The 24,292-nt window shown below is 47.0% G+C and overlaps 3 long non-coding RNA genes across 3 annotated transcripts; 1 reads left to right on the top strand and 2 right to left on the bottom strand.

The window, feature by feature from the left end:
- Positions 1-1,517: 1,517 nt before the first annotated feature.
- LOC119129571 lies at positions 1,518-4,709 on the bottom strand. Its single transcript, XR_005099267.1, has 3 exons — positions 4,698-4,709; positions 3,992-3,996; positions 1,518-2,429 (listed from the first exon to the last, which is right to left on the bottom strand). It is a non-coding gene; the product is annotated as an uncharacterized LOC119129571 (long non-coding RNA).
- A 753-nt stretch (positions 4,710-5,462) lies between these two features.
- Positions 5,463-9,986, top strand: LOC119129590. The gene is made up of 3 exons (XR_005099285.1): positions 5,463-5,564; positions 8,939-8,946; positions 9,975-9,986. It is a non-coding gene; the product is annotated as an uncharacterized LOC119129590 (long non-coding RNA).
- Positions 8,000-23,340, bottom strand: LOC119129592. The gene is made up of 3 exons (XR_005099287.1): positions 23,029-23,340; positions 20,977-20,981; positions 8,000-8,011 (listed from the first exon to the last, which is right to left on the bottom strand). It is a non-coding gene; the product is annotated as an uncharacterized LOC119129592 (long non-coding RNA).
- Positions 23,341-24,292: the final 952 nt, after the last annotated feature.

Below are 24,292 nucleotides of genomic sequence, written 5' to 3' on the forward strand. Positions count from 1 at the left end.
GGCTTCAAGTCATTCGTTTGGAAGCACTTTGGATTCCAAAGAAACGATGGCTCAACGGACAATTAAAATTATTGTAAATAAATAGTTCAGTAATGCACTTTAAAGTTAATGGTATTACAAAAAAGAAAGAATATTCATTTTTCTTTACTTATATGAGAAAAAATATAGGAATTCGATAAAGTTCAGTGTTAAAATAAGCACTTTGTATACTACAATACTCTTGTAATTTCCTAAATAAAGAGTTTGCAGTACCTTGTTGATTTTGCGTATGAATTGTTATAAATCAGGATATTGTTCTATATTTTTTATTTAAAAAAAAAATAAATAAATAAAAATATCGATCGTGGAGCACTATATCGTGATGTATCGTGAATGAAACACACAGCAGGCTTTAAGATATCGGCAATAATCGTATCGTGGTCCTTTGTATCGATATGATATCGTATCGTGACAAAACCCGCGATTCACACCCCTACTACTTACCTATGTTTCCCTTCCATATCGATCCGTAGATTTACTCGAAACATTAACAGAGCAGCCTATTTTCACATGAAATAGCCTGGTACGTATAGCAGCTATCGTTATAGCATTAGCCATCCGCAAAGTCCCACGAGCCTCAGCTCGCAATCTCCCATGAGCCTCAGCAAAGTGTAAACAATCGCGTTTCTCAAACGATCTCCTATAAAATGATCGGAACTGACTAAAGTTCGATCTAACGCATTGGTACTACTTACCTATGTTTCCCTTCCATATCGATCCGTAGATTTACTCAAAACATTAACGGAGCAGCCTATTTTGAAATGAAATAGCCTTGCGGGTACAACAGCTATTCGGTGACGCCCCCTGACTACAGTTGCCGTAATGTTGGGAAGCGATGCGACCTTGTAATTTGCTAGTCGTACTAAAACGTACTGAAACATTTTGGCAGAGCACTGTGTACAACCAGTATGGATCAACAAATTCATCAATTGATCCATATATAAGGCGCACTGGACTATAAGGCGCACTGTCGGCTTTTGAGAAAATTTTAGGTTTTTAGGTGCGCCTTTTAGGGCGGAAAATACGGTAGGTCCCGTCCGATGGTGCAGCCATGTTGGTAGGAGAGCCCTGACGCCTTGAAATGGCTCTCCTATCCTGGCACTCAGCGGTGATGTCCAAAGCTCCCATCCAGTTTCCTCCTGGAGAGCAGTCGTTAATGCATTCGTGGGTTTCATTTTCTTGGATGAAACACGTGTAGTCCATTCCAGGTAGCCTTTTTGTTTAGGCCACTTGTGGCATCTTTCGTCCTTCAACAGTCACATTGAGATGAATCCAAAAGAGTTTGATCACAGGTTCTTTTCTGTGAGTCCAGGGCGGTAGGGGTAGCATTACTGACTGTGACAGCACGGTGTTGAAATCCAACTCCACCCATAGAGGCCATGCATTTTGCTTCAGTGACAGTCATGCTATCTGCCAAGGACTGTTCCTCTTCTGCTTTTTGCAAATGTTGTATAATTCACTAGTCAATGTTATTGCCCTTTTGAAATGGGCAAATAGGAGTGTTTACAGGAAGAGTTTGAGCACTTCCTAATGATTCCTCCTAACCAAAGACCATTTATGACAGGGGCTATCCCATTTATTGCCTCCTGTTTTAAAGGAGATTCTCTGATCTTGATTGGATTTGTACTGGGGTAATGGACAGTAAAAGTCCTACATCAGATGGGCCCTTTGTCCACAGTTTTTCAGGAAGCCCAGCCAATTCCCCCTCCTCCTTTTCATTCAAACAAGTGTTGATTAGCCAGGGAAGCGCATAAAGCGCGTGCCCTTAACAGCTACACCACTTCCTCATAGCTTATTTAGTCACTTTTCAATCATCTTCCGATTGCTTCAAGCAAAAGTTTGAAAAGCTTGAGAAAATTTTAACTTAATGGTATGACGCCAAATGTGTTAGAGAATCCATATGTCGTAAAGTGTTGTATTATTACTATCTTTCACTATCTGTCCTACTCCCTCCCTCCTTCTGAGGCTTGGCAATGCCCATGCCTCACACCTTGACAAACATTTTGGGAGGATGTGTTCTTTACTACATATGATTCTATCATTTAATTTGACTTTCTTTCCAAAACGCTTCTCAATTTCCCAGTTCACACATGTTCTGCATGTGTTACTGGTTCTTCAGTTTTTTCCTCTAGTTAATTATCAATCCAAAAACAACTTTTTTTCTCTCTCTCTCTTAGCATTTAACTTATTCAAAATCACTCTTTCTTCAAAGTTGCTCTACTAATTTTCCATAGTAGTCCCCAACAACTTCAACCATTCAACCTGTATTTTCCTTTCATTCAGGCAATCATTCATCAATGCTCATTTGCATCTCACACACAGTCTCCAAAAAGGAGTCTTTCCATCACATTGGTCCCAATTTATCCAAGCTCTCCACACAACATTCATAACTCAATCGCTCGGATTTAATTCACATATAGAAGTTTGTATAAACTTATAACACAACCAATCAATTATTCCTATTAAATGTAGCATTGCAATGTCTTAAATTCACAATTTCGCCTCATCCAATTCCTGATGGTTTTTTCCGAATTTCTCATGAGGGCTCGACACTAATATGCACTAGTGTGGATCAGTTTCTGCCCGCAAACGGATTTCTCGCTTTTCCTCTCATTTTTATTTTTCAAAATTGTTTCTGTTGTGCAAATTGGATAGACCACAGTCTAGCAAATTTCTTTGCACTAAAGGTTTAGCCAATTTTCATCATTTTAACACATACGCACACACATGCACAGCTCTCGCGCACGAAAGGTAGGTCCCGGCACCAATGATTCGTCACAGGCTGGCCATTTCCTGCAATCGATCATGAGCTGGTCCCGCCCACGCACGCGAGGACAGCACATTCTAATTTTTTATTTATCTTTTAGAAGCAATTTGCATTTCTTTACCACTTGATTTGCAAATTTTAACTTTAGTGTGCAGTTTGTAGTAGTGTGCAAATTGTGTGCACACTGTGCACACAATTTGATCCCTGGTCATTTGTCATTCTATAATCTGACAATGAATCTAAACCAAAAGTAACACGTTTTTTTTGTTTTGTTTTTTCTTTTAATGCACTCAGAATGTCTCATGCTGGATGGACATCTATTATTTCTTTATCTGTAGGAGCATGAGAGGTCAAAGGGGAGGGAGCTTGTCATGTTGAAAATTTGACTTTTCCTCTGCCTCTTCCTCCACCCTTTGATGGGTTTTGTTTTTTATGACGACACTCTCTTGACCAATGTCCATTATTCCCACAGTTCCAACAGTTGTCTGAATCTGATGGGGGGTTTTATTTGAATGGTGGCTTGCGACCTTGTTGGCCTCTAACTCTTCCTCTGCCCCTTTGGGAACTTTGGAAGAAGACCGTTGTATCTTCATCTAGATCATTATCATCATCATCTAGATGAAATACATCAGAACCTTTGCCTTTCCCGATCACTTTGTCAGCGTCTCTGGCCCACTGCATGGTTGTTGTAACACAAGCAGTGTCCGCTTCCACCAAGTGTTTCCTCACCCAGTTGCCTAATTCAGGGGGGAAACCAGTGAGGAGCGCATTTTTAAGATGTTGCTAATAAGCACTCTCAGCTGCATCATTGAATGGGATGCCACTGTGCAACCTGAATTCTTTTTCAAATCTTAATTGAATGGCGGCCTCATCACTTTTTATCTTTCTATTTTTTGTCTTTTGAATTTGTTCTCTTCTCTCGTGTGAAGCTTTCAACCACACTCTAGCACAGTGGTTCCCAAAGTGGGCGGTACCGCCCCCCTGGGGGCGGTGGAAAGATCTGGGGGGGCGGTGAGGAAGAAAGGGGCGGTAGGGGGGCGGCAGTCGATTTGTACACAACATGCCGCTCTGGCCCAGTCAGATCCGACAGCATAGACTACAAAAGCAAAAGCTCAGGTTTGTAATTTCAAGCTTGTAATGTTCAGAATTTTATCTTATAATAAAAACCGCATTCTGGCGGTCAACATCATCTTGAGTTCAAGTCAACATGAAATTGGGGACTCGCCAGAACGCGCCGTGTTGTGTTGAGCTGGTTAGGGCAGTGGTCCCCAACCACCGGGCCGCGGACCGGTACCGGTCCGTGGGTCACTTGGTACCGGGCCGCCAAGCCGCACAGAATTTTTTTTTTTATCGACGATCAATTAATTCAGGTCAAGACACTCGTCCCGGTCACGTGACATGTTTCCCCAGTCGAGCCCGCAAAGCTAATATGTGGCGACAGGCTAACTAACCAGGCAGTGAAGCATTCAAAACTGCTTCAACACATGGAGACCAAGCATCCTGCAATAAAAGACAAACCTTAAATCACTTCGGGTGTCATTGTCTCCGATTACGTCTAGATGGGACCGGCTCGTTTCTGAGAAACAAACTCAGTGCTCCCACTAATTCAACGTAATGGTAATGATATTATAAATGTATTATTTATTTATTTATATAAATGTATTATTTATTTATATAAATGCCGGTCCGTGGAAATATTTCTGACATGTAACCGGGGGGGGGGGCGCTAGGAATTCACTGGGGAGCCAAAGGGGGCGCCAGCCTGCAAAAGTTTGGGAACCACTGCTCTAGCACAATGCACTTCTCTCTCTTTTCTTTCCTTTCTCAATCCCTTTGGCTTCCTAGCCACACTCGCCTCCAAAAGTTCTACCACTACGTTCCACATTTCAACTTTCAACTTTCCTTGTACTCCATACTTTTTCTTCCACTTTGGCATGTATTGCATACAATTAGGAAATCTACTTGCCATGTACTTCTCATCTCCTTCAAGAGCTAGAGATTTACCGGTTTTATTTCCCATCCTAATTTTAGTAGTTTTAGTTTTTTAAATTTTTTTTCAAGTTTTTTTCTTGAGGATCCTCAATGCAGGTTTAAATTGACCTTTCAACAAACTACTAGCCTGTGTTATTGTCGTGGATCAATGCTAGAACTGCTTTTTAGTCAATTTATCCTACCAGTCACACTCAACCACACAACTTTCATGCAAACAGCTTGGAAAAACGGACAAAAAAGATCTATGCCCTTCTTCAATTAAGAAAAAGAAGCTCTGTTTTTTTCTAGCCCGTTTCTTCCACTGAGAGTCGAACCCAAGCTGTTCTTTGGCCGGAAAAACGGACAAAGAAAAATCTACGCTCTTCTTTGATTAACAAAAATGAAGCTCTGTTTTTCTTAGCACGTTCCTTCCACTGGGACACTAACCCAAGCCCGATCCCTTAGCTTGGAAAAACAGACAAAGAAGAATCTACGCACTTCTTCGATGAACGAAAAAGAAGCTCTGCTTTTCTTAGCCTGTTTCTTCCACTGGGACTTAAACCCAAACTATATCTCGTGCACCTCTACTTTTTACGCGTTTCACATCTTTTACTTTAGGGCTTTTACTTACTTGTCCCCTGGTTCGTTGCACTTCCGGATCCCGTCAATCCACTGTTGTCAGACGAAGGCAGACCTAAGATGCTGGTCCAGCGAAGAATTTTCTTCCCAGGTCTTTCTTTTCCAGGTCCTCCTAATGGACGCTGGCTTGTCGACAATGCAGCACGTCGTCCTCCGTCCACCAGCAGCGGGTATGTGAGGGATCCGAGTCACGGCACCAAAATGTTAGAGTGGTACTCACATGCCCGGAACACCTCCCCAGGGAGGCGTCCAGGAGGCATCCTGATGAGATGCCCGAGCCACCTCATCTGGCTCCTCTCAACGTGGAGGAGTAGCGACTCTACTCCGAGTCTCCCCCGGATGACCGAACTTCTCACCCTATCTCTCAGGGAGAGCCCGGACATCCTGCGGAGAAAACTCATTTCGGCCGCTTGTATCCGGGATCTCGTTCTTTCGGTCATGACCCATAGCTCCTGACCATAGGTGAGGGTAGGAGCGTAAATCGACCGGTAAATTGAGAGCTTTGCCTTTTGGTTCAGCTCTCTCTTTACCACGACGGACCGGTACAGAGTCCGCATTACTGCCGACGCTGCACCGATCCGCCTGTCGATCTCGCGCTCCATCCTCCCCTCACTCGTGAACAAGACCCCAAGATACTTAAACTCCTCCACTTGGGGCAGGATCTCATCCCCGATCCGGAGAGGTCATTCCACCCTTTTCCGATCGAGGACCATGGACTCGGATTTGGAGGTGCTGACCCTCATCCCGACCGCTTCACACTCGGCTGCGAACCGCTCCAGTGAGAGCTGGAGATCACGGCCTGAAGAAGCCAACAGCACCACGTCGTCTGCAAAAAGCAGAGACGCGATGCTGAGGTCCCCAAACCGGACCCCCTCAACGCCTCGGCTGCGCCTAGAAATTCTGTCCATAAAAATTATGAACAGAATCGGTGACAAAGGGCAGCCTTGGCGGAGTCCAACCCTCACTGGGAACGAATCCGACTTACTGCCGGAAATGCGGACCAAACTCTGGCATCGTTGATACAGGGACCGAACCGCCCTTATCAGTTGGCTCGGTACCCCGTACTCCCGAAGCACCCCCCACAGAACCTCCCGAGGGACACGGTCGAACGCCTTCTCCAAGTCTACAAAACACATGTGGACTGGTTGGGCGAACTCCCATGCACCCTCGAGGATCCTGCTGAGGGTGAAGAGCTGGTCCACTGTTCCACGGCCAGGACGAAAGCCACACTGTTCCTCCTGAATCCGAGGTTCGACCTCCCGACGGACCCTCCTCTCCAGCACCCCTGAATAGACCTTACCAGGGAGGCTGAGGAGTGTAATTCCCCTGTAATTGGAACACACCCTCCGGTCCCCCTTCTTAAAGAGGGGAACCACCACCCCAGTCTGCCAATCCAGAGGCACTGTCCCCGATGTCCACGCAATGTTGTAAAGACGTGTCAGCCATGACAGCCCCACAACATCCAGAGCCCTTAAGAAATCCGGGCGGATCTCATCCATCCTTTCCACCGAGGAGTTTTTTAACTACCTCAGTGACTTCGACCCCAGAGATTGGAGAGTCCGCCTCAGAGTCCCCAGGCCCTGCTTCCACAATGGAAGGCGTGTAGGTGGGTCTTCGAAGTATTCTCCCCACCGACACACGACGTCCCGAGTCGAGGTCAGCAGCACGCCATCTCCACTGTAAACAGTGTTGACGTTGCACTGCTTACCCCTCCTGAGACGCCGGATGGTGGACCAGAATTTCCTCGAAGCCGTCCGGAAGTCATTCTCCATGGCCTCGCCAAACCCCTCCCACGCCCGGGTTTTTGCCTCAGCAACTGCCGAAGCCGCGTTCCGCTTGGTCATCCGGTACCTGTCAGCTGCCTCCGGAGTCCCGCAGGCCAAAACGGCCCGATAGGACTCCTTCTTCAGCTTGACGGCATCCCTTACCGCCGGTGTCCACCAGCGGGTTCGGGGATGGCCGCCACGACAGGCACCAATGACCTTACGGCCACAGCTCCAGTCGGCCGCCTCAGCAATGGAGGCGCCGAACAAGGTCCACTCGGACTCAATGTCCCCCGCCTCCCCCGGGACGTGGGAAAAGCTCTGCCGGAGGTGGGAGTTGAAGCTCTACCTGACAGGGGATTCTGCCAGACGTTCCCTGCAGACCCTCACAGAGCGTTTGGGTCTGCCAGGTCGGACCGGCATCTTCCCCCACCATCGGAGCCAACCCACCACCAGGTGGTGATCAGTTGACAGCTCCGACCCTCTCTTCGCCCGAGTGTCCAAAACATGCGGCCACAAATCCGATGACACGACTACAAAGTCGATCATCGAACTGCGGCCTAGGGTGTCCTGGTGCCAAGTGCACACATGGACACCCTTATGTTTGAACATGACGTTCATTATAGAAAATCCGTGTCGAGCACAGAAGTCCAATAATAGAACACCGCTCAGGTTCAGATCGGGGGGGCCGTTCCTCCCAATCACGCGCTTCCAGGTCCCACTGTCATTGCCCACGTGAGCATTGAAGTCACCCAGTAGAACGATGGAGTCCCCAGAAGGAGCGCTCTCCAGCATTTCCTCCAGGGACTCCAAGAAGGGTGGGTACTCTGAGCTGCCGTTTGGTGCAGTGGTCCCCAACCACCGGGCCGCGGACCGGTACCGGTCCGTGGGTCACTTGGTACCGGGCCGCCAAGCCGCACAGAAATTTTTGTTTTTTATCGACGATCAATTAATTCAGGTCAAGACGCTCGTCCCGGTCACGTGACATGTTTCCCCAGTCGAGCCCGCAAAGCTAATCTGTGGCGACAGGCTAACTAACCAGGCAATGAAGCATTCAAAACTGCTTCAACACATGGAGACCAAGCATCCTGCAATAAAAGACAAACCTTAATCACTTCGGGTGTCATTGTCTCCGATTACGTCTAGATGGGACCGGCTCGTTTCTGAGAAAAAAACTCAGTGCTCCCACTAATTCAACGTAATGGTGAGTTTTATTTTTGTCATTTGTACTTGTTTTTATGTCAGTCGTATCATTTTATTTCATCGTATTTATATATTTATTATAAATGTATTATTTATTTATATAAATGTATTATTTATTTATATAAATGCCGGTCCGCGAAAATATTTCTGACATGTAACCGGTCCGTGGCGCAAAAAAAGTTGGGGACCACTGGTTTGGTGCATAGACACAAACAACAGTCAGGATATATATATATATATATATAGTATATATATATACATATAGTATATATATATATATATAGTTGGATTTGGTCCACAATTTGGGAAGCGCGGCAAAAGCCATAGCCAATCACCTGTTATCCAATTTACTCACTGCGTGCTCGTTTTACTTCTTCAGTTTTAGGAAAAGGCTAACACACCGAAGCAGAAATTAGACTTACACAGGTTGGTTGAGTTCAACAATTCTTGTTAAGAAAGCTCCGTTTTCAGGAAAGTACAATACAGCGCTGGGCCTTTTTAGACGACAATGCTCAAGAGCAGTAAGTCTCCATTCAGAAAAAAGGCAACGTTCAAGGTTCTTTGGTCAGCTTATATTCAGTTGCTCATGCCAGTGTGGGCCGAGTTTGATGGGTCATCACCCAGGGGGTGTGGCAGGTTCGCAGGAGAGTTTGATTCAATGGGAGTGGGTGCTGGTTCGGTGAGGGCTGGTTCCGTGGGGGTGGGTGCTGGTTCCGTGAGGGGTAGTTCCGTGGGGGTGGGTGCTGATGATGGCCGATTCGGTGTGTGTGGGGGCTGTTGTTTTCCATCCCGTCTTTTGGCCTTGGCGGTCACCTTTGGCCGGGTTCTTGGTTGTTTTTCTCCTGCCGCTCTTCCTCTGGCACCTGTACCAGTTTTATCTCCAGGTGTCCTTCCTGTAAACCATTCTTGCACATACATCCACTTCTCCTACTGTCGCACACCGTCCATTCTTTCAATTTTGTCATTTAGTACGGAATTATGTGAACTTTTGGGTATGACATTATCAATTTGTTAATGTTCACTGACTATGCAAAGTTTTTACTCACCACTTACATGTTGGCAGGGATACTCAAGTCTGTCTTTTGACATGTGCAGGCAGTATCAGCAGAAATGGCTGCAGGTCGTATTTGTTTGTTTGTTCTTTTGATACGCCATGTCCTCGCTTACGTCGTCATATTCTTAGTTTAATCATGCTTCCAACCATATCTTTTCTTTGTTAGGCAAGATATTTCCCTCTGTCCAGAACGTTCAGTAGTAATCAAAAACTGGCGTCTAGCATTAGGCATCATATTACGTTTAATCCAAACATAAAATATAATCAAGTACTGAACATTTTAGACGACTTTGGCAGTGTCCATGATTTAGATATCAAAAGACATTTGTTATTTTGCTGTGCACAGAAATACATAGATCATAAAGTTGTAACAACCGTTGTTATTACCTTATATCAAAAAATGTCTAGTTATGTCCTCTTTATTGATTTAATATGTGAAAATACTTGTGTGCTTATGTACTTTATCCAATGAGGGTGAGCCTATCTGTTATTGTAGCTAGGCAGGATTTTTAACCCTATTCCTTCGATAGATAGACAGACAGACAGATAGACAGATAGACAGATAGATAGATAGATAGATAGATAGATAGATAGATAGATAGATAGATAGATAGATAGATAGATAGATAGATAGATAGATAGATAGATAGATAGATAGATAGATAGATAGATAGATAGATAGATATAGATATATCATCGGCCCCCCAGACCCTCGGCTATTTTTCAGTGTTTTTTTCACATTTGCCATTCTCATCCCTGAATTTAATTCTCCGCCATATACATACAAACAAGAAATATGACCAATGCTGCTAAATTGCCCCAAAATATAGACAATGCTGATGTATACCCAATGATACAGGTGCCAAACCCTATTGGAGGAGAAGGCCACCCTCCACGCACATATATTTTTCGACCATGGACTTTAGAAGAGGGAAGAAAAGCAGTAGAAGGGGTTACTCCTGTTGCAGAAGACCCAGATAAATGGTACAATTAAGAACTCTACCTGCCATGTACTTTTCCTTACCTTTAAGAGCCCATTTATTCGGGATTTGCTGTTTTCATTTCCCATCTTAATTCAGTATTTTACGTTTTTCTTTTTTTTCTTTTTTTTTCTTTGAGGATCCTCAATTGACCTTTAAACAAACTGTGTTATTGCCGTAGGTTTTTGCCAGGACGTACTGTTTTTTAGTAAATTCATCCTACCAGTAACACTCTCAATTACAGTCAATTTATCCTACCAGTCACACTCTCAGTCACACAAGTTTTTTTCCCTGCCAACGCAAAGTACTCTTTAAAAGAGCTACCTCATCCAGAGGGGGACTCTGCAACACCCCCTCCTTCCCCGGGACTTCAGGACACCAGTCCTGTTACCCATGTACTAATTTTTTCTTTTCCCTGCCAACGTGAAGTACTCTTAAAAACTTCTTCCAAAGGGGGACTCTACAACACCCCCTCCTTCCCTGAGAACTAAAGATAGCAGTCCTGTTACCCGTGTAATTTTCCCTGCCAATGCAAAGTACTTTTTAAAAGAGCTACTTCATCCAGAGGGGGACTCTACAACATCACCTCCTTCCATAGGATGAAAGGACACTTGTCCTGTTACCCATTTACTAGTACGTTTTCTTGTGCACTTTTTACTACTACGCGTTTCACAGCGCTATCACTTTTGGGGTTTTTACTTACTTGTCCCCTGGTTCGTTGCATTTCCGGATCCCGTCAATCTGTCATGATGGCGCCGCGGATGGCAGCCACGGTGAGTCGCTCTCTGTTTATTTGTCTTATTTTGTGTGTTTTCTGTGTCCTCTGCTGTCCATCCCGGATCACTTTTACCAGAGAAGCGCTGTTAAACATCGGACAGTCTTCTTCTGGTATTTTCTCTCCTGTTCTCTCTGATTCAGACTGTTTGTCGGAGATTCTAGCCGGAGCGGCGGTGCTGTACAAGCTAGCACGACGACGGCGGCGCGGAAAACGAGCGGGAGCACTCGTAAGGCTGAGGCAGAGAGGGTTCCGTTCTGCCCTACCGTCAATTCATCTGGCGAATGTCCGCTCCCTGGCGAACAAGATGGACGAACTGCTGCTCCTCACTTCAAGGAACACGGACTTCAGCAGATCCGCCGCGCTGTGCTTTGTGGAAACGTGGCTCAGCGAACGAACGCCCCACCACGCCGTGGAGCTAGCGGGCTTCAGGCTAACGCGAGCAGATCGCAGCGCGGAGCTCTCCGGAAAATCAAAGGGAGGTGGTCTCTGTTTCTACATTAATGAACGTTGGTGTACTGATGTCACGGTGTTGAAAGAGTTTTGCAGCCCTCTCCTAGAAACACTTTTCATAAACTGCCGGCCGTTCTATTCACCACGGGAGTTCTCCTCGATCGTCATGGCGGCTGTTTACATCCCACCACACGCACGTGCGAGTGAAGCCACGCAGATGCTGGCTGACCAGGTAACAGACATGGAGAAACTTCTACCAAACTCACTAATCATTGTTCTGGGTGATCTTAACAGGGCGAACCTCGCACACGAACTCCCCAGATACAGACAGCACGTAACGTGTCCCATCAGAGGGGCACAGACTCTGGACCACTGCTACACCGTGATCAAGGATGCATACCACTCTGCGGCTCGTACAGCTTTAGGACTCTCGGACCACTGTCTAGTTCATCTGATCCCGGCCTACAGGCAGAAACTAAAAACTTCTAAGCCTGTGGTGAGGACTGTGAGGAAGTGGACAGTGGAGTCAAGGCAGGACCTCCAAGCCTGCTTTGACTGCACCGATTGGGGAGCTTTCGAAGCTGCAACTTCAGACTTGCATGAACTCACTGACACTGTCACATCATACATCAGTTTTTGTGAGGATCTGTGTGTGCAGACTAAGACCTTCTGCACGTACAACAACGACAAACCTTGGTTTACACCGAACCTCAGGAGGCTGCGCAAAGTCAAGGAGGAGGCCTACAGGAGCGGCGACCGCGACCTGTTCAGGCAGACCAGAAACACACTGAACCGAGAGGTCAGGAAAGCCAAGAGGTGTTACGGGGAGAACCTGAAGAGATACCTCTCTGCCAATCCTGATCCCTCAACAGTGTGGAAAGGTCTGCAGAGCATCACGGGCTACAAGAAACGAACCCCCCATCCTGTGGAGAGCCCAAGGCTTGCTAACCAGCTGAATAAGTTCTACTGCAGGTTTGATCGGTCCTCCCACACAACGGGACTTCCTGAAGCACAATCTACATACTCACCTCTCCCCACAACTGCTCCGTCCACACCTCTATCATCGTTGTCACTCACTCTCTCTCTTGCAGAGGCCGCGCCCGCACTCCAGGTCCGCGAGGAGGAAGTGCGCCAGATGTTCCGGAGACAAAAGACCAGGAAGGCACCGGGCCCAGACGGCGTGTCACCTTCCTGCTTGAAAGTCTGCGCTGAACAGCTGGTGCCCACCTTTGCACGGATCTTCAACCGTTCTCTGGAGCTGTGTGAGGTGCCCTCGTGCTTCAAGAACTCCACCATCGTTCCAGTGGCCAAGAAGCCCGCCATCACAGGTTTGAATGACTATAGACCCGTCGCACTGACATTTGTGGTCATGAAATCTTTCGAGAGGTTAGTGCTGAACCACCTGAAGGAGGTCACGGGCCCCCTGCTTGACCCCCTCCAGTTTGCCTACCGGGCAAACAGGTCAGTGGATGATGCGGTCAACATGGGACTGCACTACATCCTGCACCACCTGGACACCCCAGGAACGTACGCCAGGATCCTGTTCGTGGACTTCAGCTTGGCGTTCAACACCATCGCTCCTGACATCCTCCAACAGAAGCTCATCCAGCTTGCGGTGCCTGCCCCCACCTGTCAGTGGATCACCAGCTTCCTGACCAACAGGAGACAGCGTGTGAGGCTGGGGGGCATCACATCTGACACCCGGACCACCAATACTGGAGCCCCTCAGGGGTGCGTCCTCTCCCCACTGCTCTTCTCTCTCTACACCAATGATTTCTCCTCAGATGACTCTCCTGTGAAGCTCCTGAAGTATGCAGACGACACCACTCTCATCGGACTGATCCAGGACGGTGATGAGACTGCGTACAGACAGGAGGTGGAGCGGCTGGTCCACTGGTGCAACCAAAACCATCTGGAGCTGAACCCGCTCAACAGTGGATTTCAGGCGAGACCCTTCACCACTTTTACCCCTCACTATCCGCAGTAATACTATTCTCTCCACAGACACCTTCAAGTTCCTGGGAACCACAATCTCTCGGGACCTGAAATGGACCGGCCACATAGACTCTGTCCGGAAGAAGGCCCAGCAGAGGCTGTACTTCCTGAGACAGCTCAAGAAGTTCAACCTGCCGCGAGAGCTTCTGAAGACCTTCTACACTGCCATCATCCAGTCTGTCCTCTGCACCTCCATCACTGTCTGGTTTGGATCAGCCTCCAAACAAGACAAGCACAGACTGCAACGGACAATCAGGACTGCAGAAAAGATCATTGGAATCAACCTCCCATCTATCCAAGACTTGTACCTGTCCAGGACCAGGAAACGTGCAAGGAACATCTCTACAGACCCTTCTCACCCAGGTTGCAGTCTGTTTGAACTACTCCCCTCCGGACGGCGTTATAGAACTCGGTACGCCAAAACCAGCAGACACCGAGACAGCTTCTTCCCCCAGGCTGTTGCTCTGATGAACTCACACCACTCATAGAGTCTCAGAGGCATTATTGTGCAATAACATCCTGCTCTTCACACCTTTTGAATTTGTCTACACTGTTTTTGCCATTATTCACATGTCCTGAGTGTTGTTAGTCACCTGTATGTTGAACAGAGGGTGTGTTTTACCGAAGTCAAATTCCTTGTTTGGCACGCTCAAACATGGCGAATAAAAACTCTTGAATCTTGAATCTGCTGTTGCTAGACGAAGGCAGACCAAATATGTTGGCCCAGCGAAGAATTTTCTTCCCAGGACTTTCTTTACCAGGTCCTGCTAATGTACGCTGGCCCGTCGACGGTGTGCAGCATGTCGTCCTCTGTCCGTCAGCAGTTGTTAGGACCAAGGTCACGGCACCAAAATGTCCAAAGTCTGGCCCGCGGGCCGCATTTAAATTTAAACTGGCCCGAAGCATTGTGTCATAAAATTAATAATAAGTGGCCCGCTGGCAGTGTCGCAGGGACCTGCGCGCCCCAGAGCGAGCCACAGAATTGAAACCCATCCTAACGGGAACGCGCAGATGAGCCAGCGCTCATGATGGATTGCGAGCGTGTCTCCTCCATCCCTTCCCAGTTCATGCGCACACAATTGTCCGTTTGCAAGATAATCAGTGACACAGACACTTCCTCATTCAAATGTCTACACACCAAGGACTAAGGCGACGCTAAAATCAGAGACGCTGCAAGTGACGCTGCACGTGACTACTGGTGAGAGCTGTCCACTTTGTACTAACTCTACACACGACTACGTGTCCGCGCCGCTCACGCACAGTGATCACAAACAACAAAAAGACTATGGATTATTATTTTGTGATCATGAAGTAATTTGTTGCGTATGAACTTGAAATAAAAAAGATAAAATGGAGAATGATTTAATTTGGATTAAAAATCTGACATGATGCATCCTGGCCTGTTTGATGCTGTCACAAACACCAATATCACCCTTCTCATTAATACAACAACAACAATAATAAAACAAAGTTAATACATCTAATAGAAAATTCATTCAACTTTCATAAAATTGTTCATTTGTATTTAATTTATTATTATTTTAATCTTTAACTTTTCTGGTAGTGCAATTGACAACAGATTCTCATTTGCAATATCAACCTATCTGCAGACAGCAAAAGATATACACTGCTCAAAAAAATTAAAGGAACACTTTGAAAACACATCAGATTTCAATGGTGAATTTTATTTGGGGGATATCTATACTGATATGAGCAGTTTAATGTCGCAGGAACAAAAGGATGCCACATCTTTTGATGGAAATAAAAGTTTTCAGCCTAAAGAGGGCTCAGTATACAGACACCCCAAAAATCAAAGTGAAAAAATTATATGGCAGGCTCGTCCTTTTTGCCTAAATTCAATTTCTGCAACTCAAAATTATTTTCAATATCTTGTGTGGCCCCCACGAGCTTGTATGCATGCTTGACAACGTCGCGGCATGCTCCTAATGAGACGACGGATGGTGTCTTGTGAGATGTCCTCCCAGATCTGTCTAAGGGCATCAGTGAGCTTCTGTAAAGTCTGAGGATCAACCTGGCGGCGTATGATGGACCGAAACATTATGTCCCAGAGGTGTTCTATCGGGTTTAGATCAGGTGATCGTGAGGGCCATTCAATTGTGTCAATTCCTTCATCCTCCAGATACTGTCTGCATACTCTTGCCACATGAGGCCGGGCATTGTCGTGGATCAGGAGGAACCCAGGACCTATTGCACCAGCGTAGGGTCTGACCATGGGTGCAAGGATTTCATCCCAATACCTAATGGCAGTCAGACTGCCGTTCTCTAGCCTGTAGAGGTCTGTTCGTCCCTCCCTGGAAATGCCTCCCCAGACCATCACTGACCCACCACCAAACTGGTCATGCTGAATGATGTTGCAGGCAGCATAGAGCTCTCCTTGGCTTCTCCAGACCCTTTCACGTCTATCACAGGTGCTCAGGGTAAACCTGCTCTCATCTGTGAAAAGCACAGGGCGCCAGTGGCGGACTTGCCAATTCTGGTGTTCTATGGCAAATGCCAATCGAGCTCCACGGTGCTGAGCAATGAGCACAGGAAACACTACAGGACGTCGTGCCCTGAGGCCACCCTCGTGAAGTCTGTTTCTGACTGTTTGGGCAGAGACATTCACACCAGTAGCCTACTGTAGGTCATTCTGTAGGGCTCGGGCAGTGCTCAACCTGTTCCTCCTTGCACAAAGCAGCAGATATCGGTCCTGCTGATGGAATGAGGACCGTCTACGGCCCTGTCCAGCTCTCCTAGAGTAACTGCCTGTCTCCTGGAATCTCCTCCCTGCTCTGGAGATTGTACTGGGAGACACATCAAATCTTCTTGCAACAGCACGCATGGATGTGCCATCCTAGAGGAGTTGGACAATCTGCGCAACTTCAGGAGGGTTAAGAAATCGCCTCATGCTCCCAGTCGTGATAATGTTTAGTCATAACTAAAGCCAGCACTTGTGGAAAAACAGTTAAAAAAGATCAAGAGGGAGGAACTTGAAATGGCCTCCACCTGCAAAATCAGTCCTGTTTTGGGGACCATCTTGTTGTTGCCCCTCTAGTGCACCTGTTGTTAATTCCATCAACACCAATGCAGCTGAAACTGATTAACAACCTCCTCTGCCACGTACCTGACCAAAACCTTATCAGAAAAGTCTAATTGAATTCATGCCATACCCTGGTAAAAAACTGTTCCTTTAATTTTTTTGAGCAGTGTAGTTACATATTTACAAGTTCATTTACAATGGTAATGGTGCAAATGGTCGGCCCCTATACATTTTCATCTAACCAAATCTGGCCCGCTTTGCAAAACGTTTGGACACCCCTGACCTAAACCAAACGTTGCAGGTGGTCATTTCTTCATGTGCGTTGGTCATCTTGGCACTCTGAAAACCCTAAGAGCATTTTTACTATGCCAACCTCGTAACTGCAGTGGAGGAAGATGGACAAATCAGAAAACGCAGCGTGAAAATGCGATTGGAGCAATAAAAAGTAAAGATTTGTGTAACACCTAAACCAAACGATGCAGGTGGTCATTTCTTCATGTGCCTTGGTTAACTCGGCATTCTGAAGTCCCCAAGAGTACTTTTTACTATGCCAACTTAACTGCAGCAGTGGAGCAGTAAAAAGTGGAAGTTGGTGTAACACCTAAACCAAACGTTGCAGGTGGTCATCTCTTCATCCACTACCTTGGTCAACTCTGCACTCTGAAGTCCCCAAGAGCATTTTTTACTAGGCCAACCTAACCGCAGTGAAGGGAGGTAGACAATTAGAAAACGTGCTCAGCGTAGGGTGAAAATGCGATTGGAGCAATAAAAAGTGGACAGTAATTCGGGAGTTTCTTGCAGTGAAGCTGGCCGTGGAGGAGTGGAAGCAGTGGCTCAAGGGTGCCACCACTCCCCTTCTAGTTTGGACGGACCACCACAATCTGGAACATCTGAAGAACGCCACGAGGTTGAACCCCTGTCAAGCCCGATGGTCCCTGTTCTTCAGGAGGTTCAACGTCATGCTCTCCAATCGGCCAGGTTCCTGTCTCCTCCAAGCCAATAAGCGCCGGACACCAGCCCCGACATATCAGGTGGCCCAGCGTGTGTGGCTCTCGGCGTGGGACTTCCCACTCCGGCTAGAGTCACGCAAACTGGCACCTCGCTTCGTGGGACTGTTCCCCGTCTGCAAGGTAATTGCCCTTCTGCCGTTTGTCTTCGCCTCCCAATCTCCATGAGGTTCCACCCCACGTTTCACGGGTGAGACCTGTCCACGAAAGCCCGCTGGTTTCCACGCCCGCTCCTCTGCCTCCTTGGCTCGTCAACGGGGACCGTGTACACCAGGGGTGTCAAACTCCTTTCCTCGGGGGCCGAATCCCTACATGTTTTCCAAGTTTCCCTTGTTAAACACACCTGATTCAAATGACCAGTTCGTCCTCACTTTCAGCAGGAGCCTGATTAATTGAATCAGGTGTGTTTAACGAGGGAAACTTGGAAAACATGTAGGGATTCGGCCCCCGAGGAAAGGATCTTGACACCCCTGGTGTACACGGTCCGTTTGCTGCTTCTGTCCTGTCGGTGCGGCATGGGGATCCAGTACTTGGTCGACAGGGAGGGCTACAATGACTCCTTGGGTCCCGGCTCGCTGGATCCTCGACCCAGACCTCATCGCGGAGTCCGACCGCCTGCATCCTGACCAGCCCGCTCATCGACGGGGGCGCCCAAGGGGATCCAGGAGGGCCGCGGCGTCTGGCTATCAAGGGACACGCTTTTAAAATTTGAGAGGGTTATTCCATGATCGTCAGCGCCGGTAATCGGCGGTCTCGACTGAGCGATTGGAATGGTCATCTTGATCTCATCCCTAATGGATTCAATCTTTCGAGCCAAAAATTTCATGAACTCGTCAGCTGAGTGGAAGGAGCTATCGAGGGTCGGCTGGCGTAGTGTTAGCTTTGCCACTGTATCAAATAGGTATTTAGTAGGGGTGTAACGATTCATCGATACACATCGATTAATCGATATAATGCTCTACGATTTATTGGCATCGATGCTAAACGTAAACATCGATTTATATCGCCGTGTTTGACCTCGGACATTAGACGCGACTTTATTTTGAAATCCAGTTCATTGTTGCTTGCTTCCTCTTTCCGGGAGCAGTACGCGGCGTGCTGTGTTGTGAGCAGAGCAGGCACGTGAAAGGGGAGCCGACAACTACGCGGCTCCTGGGCTGGTGCTATGGCTAGTGTCCAAGAAGACGAGGAAATTCGCTCCCCTTTGGGCTTCAAGTCATTCATTTGGAAGCACTTTGGATTCCAAAGAAAAGATGGCTCAACGGACAATTAAAATTATTGTAAATAAATAGTTCAGTAATGCACTTTAAAGTTAATGGTATTACAAAAAAAGAAAGAATATTCATTTTTCTTTACTTATATGAGAAAAAATATAGGAATTCGATAAAGTTCAGTGTTAAAATAAGCACTTCGTATACTACAATACTCTTGTAATTTCCTAAATAAAGAGTTTGCAGTACCTTGTTGATTTTGCGTATGAATTGTTATAAATCAGGATATTGTTCTATATTTTTTATTTAAAAAAAATAAATAAAAATAAAAATATCGATCGTGGAGCACTATATCGTGATGTATCGTGAATGAATCACAGCAGGCTTTAAGATATCGGCAATAATCGTATCGTGGTCCTTTGTATCGATATGATATCGTATCGTGACAAAACCCGCGATTTACACCCCTAGTATTTAGGATTGTTTTTATTGAGATTAATGACTTGCGAAAAATCACGAGTTTTTGCTAAGATAAGCGCATCTTTATATTTCAGGAGGCTGTCACGCCATGCCTGATGGAAAACCTCAAGTTTGGTTAAACGCCATTTGCGCTCATGCTTTCTACATAATTGCTTAAGCGTACGTGTTTCATCTGTGAACCACGGAGTCTATCTACGGCAATCTACGGCGAGTTTTCAGACGTAGCGGCGCCACAGAGTCGATGGCATTTAAAAATGTCGCATTGAATTCATTTGTAAGATTATCAATAGAGCCGAAATATGCGGGAAATAGGCAGTTGCCGGCGACAGTAACTCAGATAGCGCAGTTGCAGTCATGGAGTTAATATTACGGCTGCTATAATTCTGATTGCTCTCATATCTTTGACAAAGAACTAAAACTTCAAATTTCATTAAGTAATGATCAGACAAAACAGTAGTGTATGGCAGTACTGTTATATTTGAGGTTGCCAGTCCTCGGGATAATACCAGATCTAAGGTATTTCCATTCTCATGCGTTGCTGCCTGTACGGCTTGCGTAAAACCAAACGTATCAGTTAAAGTCTGAAATGCCGTTGTAAGTGGCTCTGACGGTAAATTCATGTGGATATTGAAATTGCCCATGATTATTATATTATCCGCATTTGTCACTAGATCAGCCACGAATTCTGAAAATTCATCCAGGAAGCCAGAGTAAGCGTCGGGTGGATGGTAAATAATAGCAAGATAAAATGACGGTCAAGCGGTGGATCGTACAGTGAGAACTTAAAATGTTTTAAATACGTTAATCGAACGAGGTCTGAATCTAAGTTCGGAATTTGAGATGAGGGTGACACCCCCACACTTTTTTTGAGGACGTGCCACATGCGAGCTCACAAAATTTGGATGCAAGGCCTCATTAAGCGGCAGCAGTTCATTAGGTTTTAACCAGGTCTCGCAAAGACCAAAAACGTTTAGATTATGTTCCGTGATGAAGTCATTAACGAGAACTGCTTTCGTATGAAGCGATCTAATATTCATAAAATCGAGTTTAAGTGTAAACGGTCGATCAGGGTGCGTATCTATCGAAGGATTTTTAAACGAAATGCGAGTAAGATTGTGTTCTCTAGGCCTGACATCACCTCTCAAATGTTTATTAGCGTGGTGGGACGATACGACCGTAGGAATTTGATAGGAGATATTTGGTACACATGTAATATTATCTGAAACAGGCACCGTTTCATCAGCGATACCAGTCGGCGTGGCGTGATTGGATTTGTCTACTACCGCAGTAGAAAGTGTGTTCACGTGTACTGTAGCACTATTCAAACTGTGACGCTCTCGCCTACACAAGGAGCTATGTGCATGCTGGAGTTCTAGCCTAGCGCTAGTTAAGTTTAACTTAACAGACTCCAAACCCATCCTAACAGGTGGTCTAGTCACCTGTGCCCCAGCCTGCTCTAAAGTGACCTGTCATGAGTGGCTCAAACAGTAATCTATATTCCTAGAAAGGTTGAAGCTGCCTTCACGGTTAGGATGAAGGCCGTCCTTCCTCAGCAGGTCGTGGCGGCCCCAGAAGGAGGACCAGTTATCTATAAAATACAGTCCCTGCTTTTTACAGAACCCAGGCATCCATCGATTAAGGGAGACTAATCTACTAAACTTCTCATCAGTGCCTCTCCCAGGCAGGGGGCCAGAGATAACTACTCGATGCCGACTCATCTTTCTGGCGAGTTCACAAGTCCTCGCTATGTTTTTCTTTGTGATCTCTGATTGCTTCATCCTAACATCATTGGCGCCGACGTGTATCACTATGTCCGAGTAGCTAGTGTTGTTGGAACTACGCTGTTGACTAGGCCTATTGCGAGTCAGCTCCCTAAGATTAGCTTCTATGTCAGGTGCTCTGCCCCCAGGAATACACTTTACCGTGGCTGGATTTTTAAGCGTGATATTCCGGGTAATGGAATCACCTATGACCAAGGTGCGAGGGCCGAGATGACTTTGGACGGCTATGCGTCTTACCTGGCTCATCGCGATTAGCAAGCCGCTTGGGGCTAATGCTAACTGGGCTAGCGGGCTGACTACAGTCCGCGTCTGTGTCCGCCACATCTACTGTTATCGCACTATTCTGCTCTAGCTGGCGGACACGTCCCTCTAGCAGGAACAACCTCTCTAAGAGAAGGGTGCAGTTGGTGCACGAACCCGTACAAACCTCTTGATCCGCAGCCATACTTCCTGTCCGATGATCGACGGCAGACAAACGGCCACGAAGCCTCCGATAGTTCACGCCAGGAGACGCAATATGTTCACTGACTGATCAGTTGATGCACGGGAAGGCAGTTCACTAATTGACTCGTTCGCGAACGAGAAAGTCGGGACTAGTTCCCTCACTGATCGGTTCTCGCGATGAACCGGAAATGCAAAATGCAAACTTTCACGTCCTTATGAGCAGTCTAACTGCAGCATTTTTTACTAACTGTAAATTTTTAATACTAGACATAGGAAGACCAGAAAATACATTACAATAATCGAGGTGCGACGTAACTAATGCATGTATAATATATGCATCATGTTTTGAAAGAATGGAAAGAATCTTAGCAATATTGCGGAGAAGGAAAAAGGCAGTTCTAGTAATGTTCTTAATGTGTTTTTAAAAATTGAGCGATATCTTTTGCCCCATCTTGTCGTGGTGGAGTGGTTTGAGTGTCCTAATGATCCTAGGAGTGAAGTTGTCTGTGGCTTTATGCCCCTGGCAGGGTCACCCATGTCAAAAGGGTCCTAGGTGAGGGGCCAGACAAAGCACAGCTCATCGACCCCTTATGATGATAAATAAAAATGGACTTTGTTTCCCTTGCCCGGATGCGGGTCCCTGGAGCCAGGCCTGGAGTTGGGGCTCGAAGGTGAGCATCTGGTGGCCGGGACTTCACTCATGGGTCCCAGCCAGGCAGAGCCCGAAAAGGCAACGTGGGTCCCCCTTCCCATGGGATCACCACCTATGGGAGGGGCCAAATTTTGGGTGGGGGCCAAAGGCCTTGGCGGTCCGACCCCCGGCTACAGAAGCTGGTTCTCTGGCAGTAAAGGAGCCCGAGCTGGTGTACGAGGCGGAAGTGTTTTGACTTGCCTCCACACACATCTTGGGTTGTGGTACCAGTCCTCTTGAGAGGGGTGGAGTTGCCCAGGGTGAGAGGCGCCAATCAAGTGTGGGCATACTTATTGCCCCCCAGCTAAGCACATTGGGGTTCACCCCGATGAACGAGGGTAAATGTTGTGGGGCAGTTCTGAATGGCAAGCCTCTACAACATCGCATGGAAATCGTGCCTCCGGATTGGCAGACTGGGGTGGTGGTCCGCCTCATTTTAAGAAGGGGGACCGGAGGGTGTGTTCCAATCACAGAGGAATAACACTCCTCAGCCTCCTTGGTAAGGTCTATTCAGGGGTGCTGGAGAGGACAGTCTCTGATTCAAGAGGAGCCATGTAACCACATCCTTCATCCTGGCTGTGGAACAGTAGAACAGTGGACCAGCTCTATACCCTCGGCAGGATCCTCGAGTGTGCATGGTAGTTCGCTCAACCAGTCCACATATGTTTTGTGGACCTGGAGAAGGCGTTCGACCGTGTTCCTCAGGGACTTCTGTAGTGAGTGCTTGGGGGGTACGGGGTACCATCCCCACTGATAAGGGCTGTTCTGTCCCTGTATCACCGATGTCAGAGTTTGGTCTGCATTTCCAGCAGTAAGTCGGATTTGTTTCCGGTGAGGGTTGAACTCCGTCAAGGCTCCCCTTTGTCATCGATTCTGTTCATAACCTTTATGGACAAAATATTTAGGCGCGACCGAGGCATTGAAGGTGGCCGGTTTGGTGACCTCAGCATTGCATCTCTACTTTTTGCAGATGATGTGGTGCTGTTGGCTTCTTCAAGCCGTGATCTCCATATCTCACTGGAGTGGTTCGCAGCCGCTGTGAAGCAGTCGGGATGAAAGTCAGTGCCTCCAAATCTGAGACCATGGTCCTCAGTTGGAAAAGGGTGGAATGCCCTCTCCGGGTCGGGGATGAGATCCTGCCCCAAGTGGAGGAGTTCAAGTATCTTGGGGTCTTGTTCACGAGCAAGAGCAGGATGGAGTGTGAGATCGACAGGCAGATCAGTGCAGCGTCTGCTGTGATGCGGACTCTGTCATGGTCCGTCATGGTGAACAGAGAGCTGAGCCGTAAGGCGAAGCTCTTGATTTACCGGTCGATCTACGCTCATACCCTCACCTATGGTCGTGAACTATGGGTCGTGATCGAAAGAACAAGATCCTGGATACAAACGGCCAAAATGAGTTTCCTCCACAGGGTGTCCTGGTTCTCCCTAAGAGATGGGGTGAGAAGCTCAGTCATCGTAAGGGACTCGGAGTCAAGCCGCTGCTCCTCCACGTTGAGAGGAGCCAGATGAGGTGGCTCGGGTATCTCCTCAGGATGCCTCCTGGACTTCTCCTCGGGGAGGTGTTCCAGGCATGTCCTACCGGCAGGAGACCCCGGGACGACCCACAACGCACTGGAGAGACTATGTCTCTCGGCTGGCACTGGAAATTGCCTTGGGATCCCCCGGGATGAGCTGGACGAAGTGGCTGGGAGAGGGAAGTTTGGGCATCCCTCCTCAGAATCGGAATGCCTTTTATTGTCATTATACATCGTGTAACGAGATTAGGGCTGCCCAACAGTGCAAAATAAAACTATAAAGTATGAAAAAATATGATAAACGTAAAACTATATATATATATACAATGTAAACCAAGTTTGCAAAAGTGACAACTGCACAGTTGTGGTGGTTGAAGTATAAATATATTGGACGTAGAAGAATATGTTGTCCAAAGTGATCAGGCTTATTGCATGTTTGAGTTGAGACTATTTATGGCTCTTGGAAAAAAGCAGTTTTTATGT

Source organism: Syngnathus acus, chromosome 10 (genome assembly GCF_901709675.1).
Source record: "Syngnathus acus chromosome 10, fSynAcu1.2, whole genome shotgun sequence".
NCBI classification, from domain to species: domain Eukaryota; kingdom Metazoa; phylum Chordata; class Actinopteri; order Syngnathiformes; family Syngnathidae; genus Syngnathus; species Syngnathus acus.